Here is a 12,974-nt window from a genome sequence, read left to right on the forward strand (position 1 = left end):
CACAGAGGGGGCTGGGAGCATAGAGGGGAGCACAGAGGGGCTGGGAGCACAGAGGGGAGCACAGAGGGGGCTGGGAGCACAGAGGGGACTGGGAGCACAGAGGGGAGCACAGAGGGGGCTGAGAGCACAGAGGGGCTGAGGGGGCTGGGAGCACAGAGGGGGCTGTGAGGGGGCACAGAGGGGGCTGGGAGCAGAGAGGGGCTGGGAGCACAGAGGGGGCTGGAAGCACAGAGGAGGCTGGGAGCACAGAGGGGGCTGGGAGCACAGAGGGGAGCACAGAGGGACTGGGAGCACAGAGGGGAGCACAGGGGGGTCTGGGAGCACAGAGGGGGCTGGGAGCATAGAGGGGAGCACAGAGGGGCTGGGAGCACAGAGGGGAGCACAGAGGGGGCTGGGAGCACAGAGGGGACTGGGAGCACAGAGGGGAGCACAGAGGGGGCTGAGAGCACAGAGGGGCTGAGGGGGCTGGGAGCACAGAGGGGGCTGTGAGGGGGCACAGAGGGGGCTGGGAGCAGAGAGGGGCTGGGAGCACAGAGGGGGCTGGAAGCACAGAGGAGGCTGGGAGCACAGAGGGGGCTGGGAGCACAGAGGGGAGCACAGAGGGACTGGGAGCACAGAGGGGAGCACAGGGGGGTCTGGGAGCACAGAGGGGGCTGGGAGCATAGAGGGGAGCACAGAGGGGGCTGGGGGCACAGAGGGGCTGAGGGGGCTGGGGGCACAGAGGGGCTGAGGGGGCGGGGAGCACAGAGGGGGCTGGGAGCACAGAGGGGGCTGGGGGCACAGGGGGGGCTGGGAGCAGAGAGGGGGCTGGGAGCACAGAGGGGGCTGGGAGCACAGAGGGGGCTGGGAGCACAGAGGGGGGTGGGAGCACAGAGGGGGGTGGGAGCACAGAGGGGGGTGGGAGGGGGCTGGGGGCACAGAGGGGGGAGCACAGGAAGCACCGAGTCTCTCTGGCACAGAGAGGAAGTCACGTGGCTTCTGCACAGCATGAGTAAGAGGAGGAGGGAGGATGGATCTGACGTCATCTGCTGCGGGGGGGGGGGGTTGTCTCAAGCACTGGAGGTGGAGGGAGCACACAGACGAGTCTAAGAGTGACCCTGCCAGGAGGGGGAGCATTACAGGACGTCATCAGGAGAGGGGCAGGCACTGAAGAGACCCCCGGGGGACAGAGGTAGGAGAGAGTGTGAGAGAGAGAGAGAGAGAGAGAGAGAGAGAGAGAGAGAGAGAGAGAGAGAGAGGGAGAGGGAGAGAGAGCGCACCGCAGAGATAGAATGAGTGAATTGATGATGAGACAATGAGAAAGAAAGAAAGAAAGAAGGATTGACAGAGCATCTGGACAGAGAGAGAGATGAAAAGCGCGGTGAGTGAAGGAAAGAGAGAAGAGAGAGAAGAGAAGGCGAGGGGGGCAGGACGGAGAAGGAAACAGAGGTTCGACAGCAGCTGGAGGAAAGGACACGAGGGAAGAAGGAAAGGCACAGGGAGGTCTGACCGGGGGAGCAACAGACACAGGAGGGGGGAAGAAAAGTGAAAGCTTGAGGAGAGGAAAGGAGGGAGAGAGGGAAAGAAAAGAAGGGAGAGATGGAATTAGCACATTTAGGAAGGAAAAGAGACTGCAAAGAGAGAGTGGAGAAAGAGAAATAACGATTAAGGAAAGCAGACGAAGCGAGGAAAAAACATAACAGAAGAGAGGGGAAGAGGGTGGAGAGGGGAGGGGTGGAGAGGGGGAAGGGTGGAGAGGGGGAGGGGTGGAGAGGGGGAAGGCTGGAGAGGGGAGGGGTGGAGAGGGGAGGGGTGGAGAGGGAGGGGTGGAGAGGGGGAGGGGTGGAGAGGGGAGGGGTGGAGAGGGGGAGGGGTGGAGAGGGGGAGGGGTGAGAGGGGAGGGGTGGAGAGGGGGAGGGGTGAAGAGGGGAGGGGTGGAGAGGGGAGGGGTGAAGAGGGGAGGGGTGGAGAGGGGAGGGGTGAAGAGGGGAGGGGTGGAGAGGGGGAAGGGTGGAGTGGGGGAAGGGTGGAGAGGGGGAGGGGTGGAGAGGGGAGGGGTGGAGAGGGGAGGGGTGAAGAGGGGAGGGGTGGAGAGGGGAGGGGTGGAGAGGGGGAAGGGTGGAGAGGGGGAAGGGTGGAGAGGGGGAGGGGTGGAGAGGGGAGGGGTGGAGAGGGGGAAGGGTGGAGAGGGGGAGGGGTGGAGAGGGGAGGGGTGGAGAGGGGGAGGGGTGGAGAGGGGAGGGGTGGAGAGGGGGAGGGGTGGAGAGGGGAGGGGTGGAGAGGGGGAGGGGTGAAGAGGGGAGGGGTGGAGAGGGGGAAGGGTGGAGTGGGGGAAGGGTGGAGAGGGGGAGGGGTAGAGAGGGGAGGGGTGGGGAGGGGGAAGGGTGGAGAGGGGGAGGGGTGGAGAGGGGGAGGGGTGGAGAGGGGAGGGGTGGAGAGGGGGAGGGGTGGAGAGGGGAGGGGTGGAGAGGGGGAGGGGTGAAGAGGGGAGGGGTGGAGAGGGGGAAGGGTGGAGAGGGGGAGGGGTGGAGAGGGGAGGGGTGGAGAGGGGGAAGGGTGGAGAGGGGGAGGGGTGGAGAGGGGAGGAGGGTGGAGAGGGGAGGGGTGGAGAGGGGAGGGGTGGGGTGGAGAGGGGAGGGGTGGAGAGGGGGAGGGGTGAAGAGGGGAGGGGTGGAGAGGGGAGGGGTGGAGAGGGGGAAGGGTGGAGAGGGGGGGTGGAGAGGGGGAGGGGTGGAGAGGGGGAGGGGTGGAGAGGGGGAGGGGTGGAGAGGGGAGGGGTGGAGAGGGGGAGGGGTGGAGAGGGGGAGGGGTGGAGAGGGGAAGGGTGGAGAGGGGGAGGGGTGGAGAGGGGGAAGGGTGGAGAGGGGGAAGGGTGGATAGGGGAGGGGTGGAGAGGGGAGGGGTGGAGAGGGGGAAGGGTGGAGAGGGGGAAGGGTGGAGAGGGGGAGGGGTGGAGAGGGGAAAGGGGGGAGGGGTGGAGAGGGGGAAGGGTGGGGAGGGGTGGAGAGGGGGAAGGGTGGAGAGGGGAGGGGTGGAGAGGGGGAAGGGTGGAGAGGGGGAGAGGGTGGAGAGGGGAGGGGTGGAGAGGGGAGGGGTGGAGAGGGGGAGGGGTGGAGAGGGGGAAGGGTGGAGAGGGGGAAGGGTGGATAGGGGAGGGGTGGAGAGGGGAGGGGTGGAGAGGGGGAAGGGTGGAGAGGGGGAAGGGTGGAGAGGGGAGGGGTGGAGAGGGGGAAGGGTGGAGAGGGGGAGGGGTGGAGAGGGGAAGAGGGTGGAGAGGGGAGGGGTGGAGAGGGGAGGGGTGGAGAGGGGAGGGGTGGAGAGGGGGAAGGGTGGAGAGGGGGAGGGGTGGAGAGGGGAGGGGTGGAGAGGGGAGGGGTGGAGAGGGGGAAGGGTGGAGAGGGGGAGGGGTGGAGAGGGGAAGAGGGTGGAGAGGGGAGGGGTGGAGAGGGGAGGGGTGGAGAGGGGGAGGGGTGGAGAGGGGAGGGGTGGAGAGGGGGAGGGGTGGAGAAGGGAGGGGTGGAGAGGGGAGGGGTGGAGAGGGGGAGGGGTGGAGAGGGTGGAGTAAGTAAGTAAAGTGCGTGTGTAAGCAGGTAGAAAGAGGTAACGAACTGTATTAATTAGGAGAGAGAGCGGAGGTAGCGTTCAGGGCAATGAAGGTGCATGTCACGGCTGGAAGCCATCTGCAGTGTTATTCTTTCTTGTGACATCACCATCACCCTGGTGCACCTTCAGAAGCCCCGGCGTCATCCAAACCAGGGAAGCAGGAGTAACTTGAGCGCCAGCTCTGATGTCTCGGCCTGTCAGACATGTAAACAGGGGCAACGCTCTGCTCCTGAGGAAAAAGGGGGGCAATGGAGCTAAATGGAGAAAAAACCGAGCCCCTGCTCCTGCGCAGTCACTTTAGCCCACGCTCGGAGGTCCCCAGGACAGAAAAAAATGCGGTGCCCTCCCGCCCCCCAAACCTTCATAAAAACCTAGGAATGTGGCTGGACCAGAACCTAACGATGGCGAACGCCTGCTTTGGGATGCTCCGAATGATTAGAAAAACATTGAGCCTTAGTGGTGTCAAGGCTTGACCACGGGAACTCCCCCAAATATGCTACAGACAGACTGCAAAGAGTACAGAATGCAGCAGCCCGACTGCTCCTGAAGACACCCAAATACCAGTCCGTACGGGCCCCCCTTAGGGAGCGACACTGGCGTCTGGCCCATCGAGCCATGCGCGGGAACGGCCCATCGAGCCATGCACGGGAACGGCCCATCGAGCCAATGCGGGAACGGCCCATCGAGCCATGCGCGGGAACAGCCCACGCTGCAACGAGACGTCATCTCCCAGGAATCACCACGAAGCCATCTCAGGTCAGGATCAAAGTTCCAGATGAACACCCCAAAAATCAAGAGATCCAGCTGGGGTCGAAGGTCATTCAAACACCTGGTCCTCCAGCTGTGGAACAGTATGGATCCAGAACTGGGAATGATCGAGAACGAAACGACCTTTAAAAAAAGTCTAAAACATGGCTGTTCGCCTAAATATCTGCTGACACTCCCCCTATCTTGCCTCATACTAGCCAGGGCCAGAAATTAAAGTAGTACATACATCAAGTTGATTCACACACGGTAATTCCATTTTTAAATGAAGTATTTGAAAAGGAAGGTTTTCTGAAATGTTTGGTTACTGACAATGGTGTGCAGCTGAGATCAACTGAGATGAAAGATTATTTGGATAAACCCGGCATCGGTTATTTATGAACATCAGGGTATTATCCACAAAGCAATGGGATTGTAGAGAGGTGGATACGAGTTTTGAAAGAAGGTGTACAGTTGGCTTTAGCTAGTGGAAAAGATTGTTCTCAAGCACTCAAAGACTTATCATAGGATTATAGAGTTACTCCCAGAACAGTAGGAAATATATCTCCGTTTGAGAAAATGAGGGGAAGGAAGGCTGAGTTGATGGCTCCAAAGTAACCCGTAGTACCAAAGTGACAACAATTGATCGTCGATGGCTATCAAACGATAAACAGGAGTCTTCTCAGTTGCATCGGGGTCCCATGCTCCAATCTGATATTGGTGAATGGGCTCGTGTGAAAAAGGGAAGATTCATTCAATCTGGAGAATCCACATGTTCTGTTCCCATGAAAGCAGTCAGAGTGGGGCACCAAGTAGTAGAGTTATCCTATGGAAAGGTGTGGAGCACGAGTAGGTTGTTACAGCGCCTACATGTTTGTGGACTAATGAAGAAAAGATTTCCAGACCAAGAGATGTTGTGGTTAAACAACAAAACAGTGATGTGTCAAGTAAGGCATCAGCTTCAAGGTTGAAACCTAAACCAGCATGACACGTCACAGCTTGACAAGGGCAAGCTGTGTGTTTACACCTTCATGGTGAACACCCTGGGGCAGATTTACAATACCTGGCGCATCCCTGCTGATATGCCGGGATGCGCCACTCATTGTGTGCCATACCTCCGCCACCATGGATGCGCCGGATTTACAATGCAGCGCACCTTGGGGCAAAAAAGGCACAGATGCGTCAGGCATCTGTGTCGTAAAAGTGGCGCATTGCTGGAGTTGCATCGCAAGCGCGACGCAGCTCCAACAATGCTCTGGGGGCCCTATCCTGAAAATGCTGCAACAATCCTTACGCCTGCTCCAAGCAGGCGCAGGGTTTTGACGCAGCATTGTCCTAAAAGTGACTGGGTGAAATTTTGTAGATTTCACTCAGCCACTTTTAGGAGGCGTTCCTGTGCTCGAACAACCCCCCCCTGCGCAGGAACGCCTCCTTCTGGCGCAGGGCTTTACAACTGTAAATTGATACTTGTATAGCGCACTACTCACCCGCAAGGGTCTCAAGGCGCTTGTACGAGTACCGCTGTGGAACCCATCCTGGCTTTCCCTGTGAGGTGTCCACTCCTGGGCACCCCCAAGGTGGAGGCCAGGCATCCTTAGCATTGTGGGGGCCGTTGTGGAGATTAAGCAAGCTATTGCCCAGAGTTGCAGAGTGGGACTCCATGATTGGAATAGGCACAGAGGCGAGAATTATCAGGTCCGTGGAATTTTGAGCCCGAGACCCGCCGAGGTGGAGAATTGAACCCTGGTCCCGGGCTAGACCTCTGCATCAGGGTCTGCCGCTCTAATCATTGAGCCACACTTCTCCACTGTGTCACGTTGTAAATACCCCATTGTAAATACCCCGCAGCATGGCGCTGGCTTTGCACCACCGCTGCATCACAAAAGTGACGCAACGGTGGCATAAAAGAGGCACAAGGGGCTTGTAAATCTGCCCCTCTGTGTCTGAGCGTATTACCCAATTGTGACACTGTACATATGTTAATATTTTGGATATTATTTCAAATATGTCATGCAAACTTTGATGCCTCCCCGCTTGTAGATTCTTTGTGTAATCTCTTACTATTTTATCTTAATTGTTAATGCGCTCTCGAGAGGGGGTGTGTTGTATCCTGGCCAGTGCTGGTTGGGGGGATCTGCGGCTGGAATCTTGTGCTAGCCCAGATCCAGTCTGACTCAGTTGGCACAGGCTGTTCCATTAGAGAGTTGTTTTCTTTCTCTCTCCTAATAAACCCACCACAATAACCACCGCGTTTTGCTGTCATCTTTAAAGAAGACCTTGACAAGCTGGTGCCAGGCTGTCTCTGTTGTCTTGGCAGGGTGTTCCTTGAGGGACATTGCTGCTGGATGTCCCTCAGAGAGTGTCCTCCTGGGTCGCAGGGAGCGGCTCTTGGAAAAGCCCTGAGACATCACTAGTGAAATGAGGGTGGCTTATGGATCTGGGTCAGGGTGGAGCCCCAGGCGGGTCCTTGTGTGAGGGAGTTTCGCAGGTTTCACCTTTTCCAGGAATATGCGTTGGTGCCTTTAGCATGAATCAGCTAAACAGAGGGAGGTGGAAATGTCTGCAGGCCATGGGAGGACAGCTTGACAATAGAGCGCATGACCCAATGAATGGGGAATTTTCTGTTTACAATTTGCCCTATAATGGAACATTAGACTGCATAAAATACCCCCTAGCTCCCGAAGAAGATTGAAACGTTGGTCTCTGATTGGCCTCAATAAGTGGTCAATACATGAGTCTCTCACATGCAGTTTACACAGTGGACTCCAGATGCCCACCAGACTTTTAAAGGTCCTTATTTAATATACATCACATGTAACAAGCTAGGGTTTCACGCCGGTGTCCCCTCTGTTCAACCTTCACAAAGAGCAAGACCCAGATTTACTGAGAGTTTGCGTCTAATGTGCGTCTCTGGTACCTCCCTGCGTATAATTCACATTGGCGCTTACTACGCTATGCTAAATTGATTGTGTGGGCTTTAAGTGGTTTAGAAAATACAAAGTAATGAGGTGCATAGTGCTGCCTTGCGTTACTTTGCATCAGGGAGGCGTTACACGGGTGAGGCATAGACGCTCCTGTGCATCCACCCTTGGATTTTGATGCAAACAGAGATATACAATGTCTTGTAAACCTTGGTTTGTTCCAAAGTTGTGCACCTCCCCAACAGAGATGCAACGAGGAGAAATGTCTTTTTTTCCTCCTCGTTGCACCTCGTTCCGTCGATGTGTGTTGAATTCTGCAGCACACATGGAAAGAGAAATATGACTTCCAGGATTCTGTTTGTGCAGGAAGAAGCCCCTACCTGCACAAAAACAATCCTGGCTGTAACACGGGCACCTGTGCGGCACGGTTCACGGTTCAAAGGTGCCGGCGCTGGTGCTCGGGCACCCCTGCGGCACGGTTCACGGTTCAAAGGTACCGGCGCTGGTGCTCGGGCACCCCTGCGGCACGGTTCACGGTTCAAAGGTACCGGCGCTGGTGCTCGGGCACCCCTGCAGCACGGTTCAAGGTTGCCGGTGCTGGTGCTCGGGCACCCCTGCGGCACGGTTCACGGTTCATAGGTGCCGGCGCTGGTGCTCGGGCACCCCTGCAGCACGGTTCAAGGTTGCCGGCGCTGGTGCTCGGGCACCCCTGCGGCACGGTTCACGGTTCAAAGGTGCGGGCGCTGGTGCTCGGGCACCCCTGCAGCACGGTTCAAGGGTGCTGGTGCTCGGGGACCCCTGCAGCGCGGTTCAAGGGTGCCGGCGCTGGTGCTCAGGCACCCCTGCGGCACGGTTCAAGGGTGCTGGTGCTCGGGCACCCCTGCGGCACGGTTCAAGGGTGCTGGTGCTCGGGCACCCCTGCGGCACAGTTCAAGGGTGCCGGTGCTGGTGCTCGGCACCACACATTGGACCGGCGCCAGGACAGAGCAGAAGTGCGCTATATCTCTACCCTTTTCTGCTCTCTCACTTTCACGCAATGTAGTGCGTTGCCATTGCTGTGTTGCATGAAATATTTTTAGATCTGCTCCCTGGAGAGCGAATCAACTGGCCCCAAACCGGGCGCGTCCAAGTGATCGTAGCGCCTCCTATGGTTTTGTTGATGCTGAGGCGGCCTCAAGCCACTACTCTGTGGATAGGTGCTGGATGTAGGGGCGGGGTGAGCTGAAGCACCCCCAAATTAACCATGCTGGGATTGGAGGGTGACTGAGCGCTAAAGATGTCTTTAAATAATGTTTTTGTCTTGATGTTCCAAGACAGGGGTGGAGTCTCAGGCTGCGGCTTGGGGCGAATCACCGGTTATTCTTTTAACTAAAGAATGGGGTTCACTTCTCTTTGGTGAAGGGATCTATTTGACCCTCTCAATGGAGTATGGAGAATAAAAGTAAAGGCTGCCTGTTTTTGCTAGCACACAACAACATGTAAATACCTTTAAACGAACTGCACAAACACTTCAAAATAAATCAGCAGTTAGGAAAGCACAAAAGAAGCAAACTTTTCAAATTCGAAAATGTGATGGAAACAAAGATTTTAATAGAAACAACACAAAATCGTAGTCAGTTGGCGAAGGAGAGCCTGAATTTACAGGAGATGAAAATTATGCAAACTCTTCTCTTACTGTTCATTGAACTGCACATTCAGGGCGCTACATTTCCCATGAGCCTGCTCTCCTGGGCAGGAAGTGACACATAAAAATACACCCGCCCTCTGTGCAGAGAGGGGTCCTGTGTTCTTGCTGCTGGGTTCAGTACACCTGGCACCTGTGCGCTGTGTGACGTGGATCTGTTGGGAGCTAAGATCTGATTACAGAGTTTGTTTAGTATGCCAGAGGGCCGCTTCCAGCCCCACCTTACAAAGCACACTTTGATGCATTGTTTGTTGTGAGTGTTGCTGTTCACAGCAGCTAACGAGACTCCTTGATACAATTTTTAGGTCTCGCCTACGCAGCGCGCAAACGCTGCATAGGAGAGGACCACATGTAATCAATCTACATTTCTCCCCAAAAGCGGGCACGCGTTGCATTGCTTTCTATTGCAACGCTTTCACGTTTGGCGATTTCCTTGAGGGAGCTAGCGGCACCATATGCTTGTGCTCGCTCCAGCGAGGGAAACACTGGGGAGTCAGCAGGGCGCCCAGGGCCATCTGTCTGGTGTCGGGTTTCCTTGCCACCTGCTGCTTTAAATTTTTTTTTATTGTTGTGTCTGGCCGTCACTTTTCTGCCGCCACTTTCCTCCGATTTTATCTTCATGATGCTCACTACAATTACGGCAGTATCCCCTTTGTTATGAGCCCCGATTCCTCTGGGCCAAATCCACGCTCAGGGGATGGTTATTTAGGCACACACTCCTCCCAGTTCACGTGATATAAAATGAAATAACAAGCTACAGCATTACTGCACATATATATATATATATATATTATATATATATATATATATATATATGTATATATATATATATATATATATATATATATATATATATATATATATTACGTACTGGCTATCGCCAGTAGGTATATATAGTTAGGATTAATTCCCTATGGGATTTCTGAAAATTCTATGTCTAATAACTTTGGCGTTTGTGGACGGAATCGGCTGAAATTTTCAGGAAAATGGCACATTTTGTTTCTGAGCAGCCCCTGAAAATTTGGTGGGGTTTCGTCAAGGGGGGGCTGAGAAAAAAGGGGGGTCCCAAAACGCGTTTTTTGCATTGAGTTTTCCATAGGGCGGTTGGACTCACTTTTAGCTCGAACGGCTGAATGGATTTGCACGAAACTTGGCAAAATTGTAGGGACTGTTAGCCCGATGTGCCTTTGCTAGGTCTCAATATATGTGCTCCAGTAGTTTTTGAGAAATTAACGTTCAAACCAAGATATATATCTGTAACAGCGCTCTGGGCAGCGATCCGGTCCGCTTACTTTTCGCTTATCGGAACTTTGCGCGCAGAAAGCTGATTGGCTCTCCGGTGTCTGTCAACATTCTAAACAGTCCGGAGCGGACGCCATCTTGTCTCTCGGTAGGATCGAGAGAGAAGAAGAGGTGGAAAACGAAGGGGGAATTTAATGAAAGGGGGCAAGGTATCCCCCTCTTGACCCCCTAGGAATGTTGTTGGGGTTATTAAAGGGTCCCGTGGGGAAAATAAAAAAAAAATGATTTTTCACGGTAGAAGCGCGGCCGCGAACTGGTAGCGAAACGGGAATTCGCCATTTTGTGCTTCGTAAATTAAATTACTAGTTATAAGTGGGTGCGGGAGACGTATCCTAATCCCCTATGTTTCCTGAGGGTGGGTGAGGAGGCTGATATATGTTGATACATCTCTTCCAGCGGCTGTGCGTGAGCTTTTTTTTTTTTTTTGCTGCGTGACAGTCCGGAGCGGCCGCCATCTTGTCTCTCGGTAGGATCGAGAGAGAAGAAAAGGTGAAAAACTAAGGGGGAATTTAATGAAAGGGGGCAAGGTATCCCCCTCTTGACCCCCTAGGAATGTTGTTGGGGTTATTAAAGGGTCCCGTGGGGAAAATAAAAAAAAAATGATTTTTCACGGTAGAAGCGCTTCACGGGCCGCGAACTGGGCCGCAAACTGGTAGCGAAACGGGAATTCGCCATTTTGTGCTTCGTTAATTAAAGTACTAGGTATAAGGGGGTGCGGGAGACATATCCTAATCCCCTATGTTTCCTGAGGGTGGCTGAGGAGGCTGATATATGTTGATATATCTCTTCCAGCGGCTGCGCCATCTTGCCTTTTTTTCGAATGCCACAATTTTGTCGTGCACGGCAGCCATTTTAGATGCCAGGCTGGTTCCAGGCTATCACCTAACCCTGCGGATGTAGTTTATGGCCCCAGCTGTAGAGAATTCAGACATGCCAATCCTCCTGATTCAGGCGTGTGAGTACTGATTTCAGTGCTAGTCTCCCGCCTCCCGATTTCTGCAAGCAAAAACCCGGGGGCATATTACGAACAACTAGCGATAATTTTTGTCTCTAACTTGTTTAGAGACAAAAATTATCGCCGCACATCGGCGATTTTTATCGCAGATAAACCTTGCTATTATCGCAGAAAAGTCAGCGATATTCATGTATTATCGACCTAATGCTCTTAGCCATGTTATCCACCTCCCATTGGATAACATGGCTAAGAACTGCTCAGGGCAGGTGTTAGATTTTGGAGATATTCGCGCTTAGCGCGAATATCTCCAAAAGTTGGTAATAGAAGGTAGCGATGTTAGGGACTGTTTCCAGTCGCTAACATCTTGGCACGCCACTTTGCATGTCATTAGTGATAAGTATCACTGACATGCAAAGCGGGGCCCAAGATGGTCGCTATCTCCTTTTAGCTGTCACTAACTGGTGTTAGCGACAGCTTGATAATAGGGAAATAATTTTATCTCCGCTTTCATGGTTTTTAAAGCCAAAAAAGCGGAGATAAACCCCCTTGATAATATGCCCCACGATTCCTTGGGGGTTTCAGCTGACAGGGCTTGGTATTGTGTTACATGGTAATTTTTCCATGAAACGTCAGAGGGTCGATGCAGGGGTTCTAGAAGAGGTGATAAACCATTTAAGCCTCATGAACAAGCGCATGGTCTTTTAAAGATTTGTGAAGTACTCGGGGCGGCGGTGTGTGTGTGCCCTCTTTCAGGAGCGGGCGGGGGGGCACTGCCAGCAACTTGCCAGGTCAGGTAGTGTTCAACACGTGCATCACCCTTTCTCTGCCTGCTATTGCGCTCCATGCTTCGGAAAGGTAAGAAAAAGAACGTGCATTTGAGTTTGAAATGTCCGATCCTGCAGCAGCACACTTCCAAAGCCCACACATGACAATAACCCGATTCAAGGCCCCATTCACCCGTTTTTAAAAAAATAGATAACACTCCAACAAAGTAAGGTTATAAAACTTTATTAACTACTAACTTTAACAAACGGAACAAAAACTAAAAACATTTAAACATTTCTCAACACAAAAAGCAACAATGGTTAGAAGCTGTCTTTTGTGCGAATAGTCCCAAGGCAGCACAACGTGCAGAGTTCTGGACGGCACCCAGGTGATGTCGCCTGGGTGCCGCACTGGTTTAGGGATACTACAATGCTGCTCCGAAAATTGGCGTGGGGCGTCCCGGGTGGGGCGGGGGGAGGCCTCGTCAGTAGCGGTCTGTTGTGCGAATAGTCCCAAGGCAGCACAACGTGCAGAGTTCTGGACGGCACCCAGGTGATGTCGCCTGGGTGCCGCACTGGTTTAGGGATCCTACAATGCAGCACAGAAAAACAGCGTGGGGCGTCCCGGGTGGTGCGGGGGGAGGCCTCGTCAGTAGCGGTCTGTGTCCAGTGTCACATGGCTGACACAACATGTACGACAGGCACCCAGGTGATGTCCAGTAAACTGCCGCACTGGTTTTGGTATCCTACAATGCTGCTCCGAAAATTGGCGTGTGGCGGCCCGGGGGGGGGGGGGGGGCGTGGGGGAGCCGGCGTGAACGGGCCTCCCCAGGTGGCGGCCATCTAGCTGAGTTGCGCTCGCTCTTGCGGCCACAGCGTCTCGCTCACCATGTTGTTGAGTTGCTCCCACTCTTGCAGTGCAGCGATAGGCGGCTGCCACATGGCTCTTAAAATGGCGGACGGCTCCTCGGTTTTGGGCCTGGTCCACTGAAATGGCCCTGGGACACTTTGGAACTCGGACG

At 54.4% G+C, this 12,974-nt stretch overlaps 1 protein-coding gene across 1 annotated transcript in view; it reads left to right on the plus strand.

Annotated features, from left to right (window-relative positions):
* The first annotated feature begins 1,075 nt into the window (after positions 1-1,075).
* Positions 1,076-12,974, plus strand: part of LOC147725812 (NACHT, LRR and PYD domains-containing protein 3-like) — a 280,887-nt gene continuing 268,988 nt past the window's right edge. Inside the window, exon 1 of the mRNA XM_086959989.1 lies at positions 1,076-1,171. The gene's annotated coding sequence lies outside the window, so the exon portion shown is untranslated. The remainder of the gene's footprint in view (positions 1,172-12,974) is intronic.

Source organism: Lissotriton vulgaris, chromosome 3_1, assembly GCF_964263255.1.
Source record: "Lissotriton vulgaris chromosome 3_1, aLisVul1.2, whole genome shotgun sequence".
Taxonomy (NCBI): Eukaryota; Metazoa; Chordata; class Amphibia; order Caudata; family Salamandridae; genus Lissotriton; species Lissotriton vulgaris.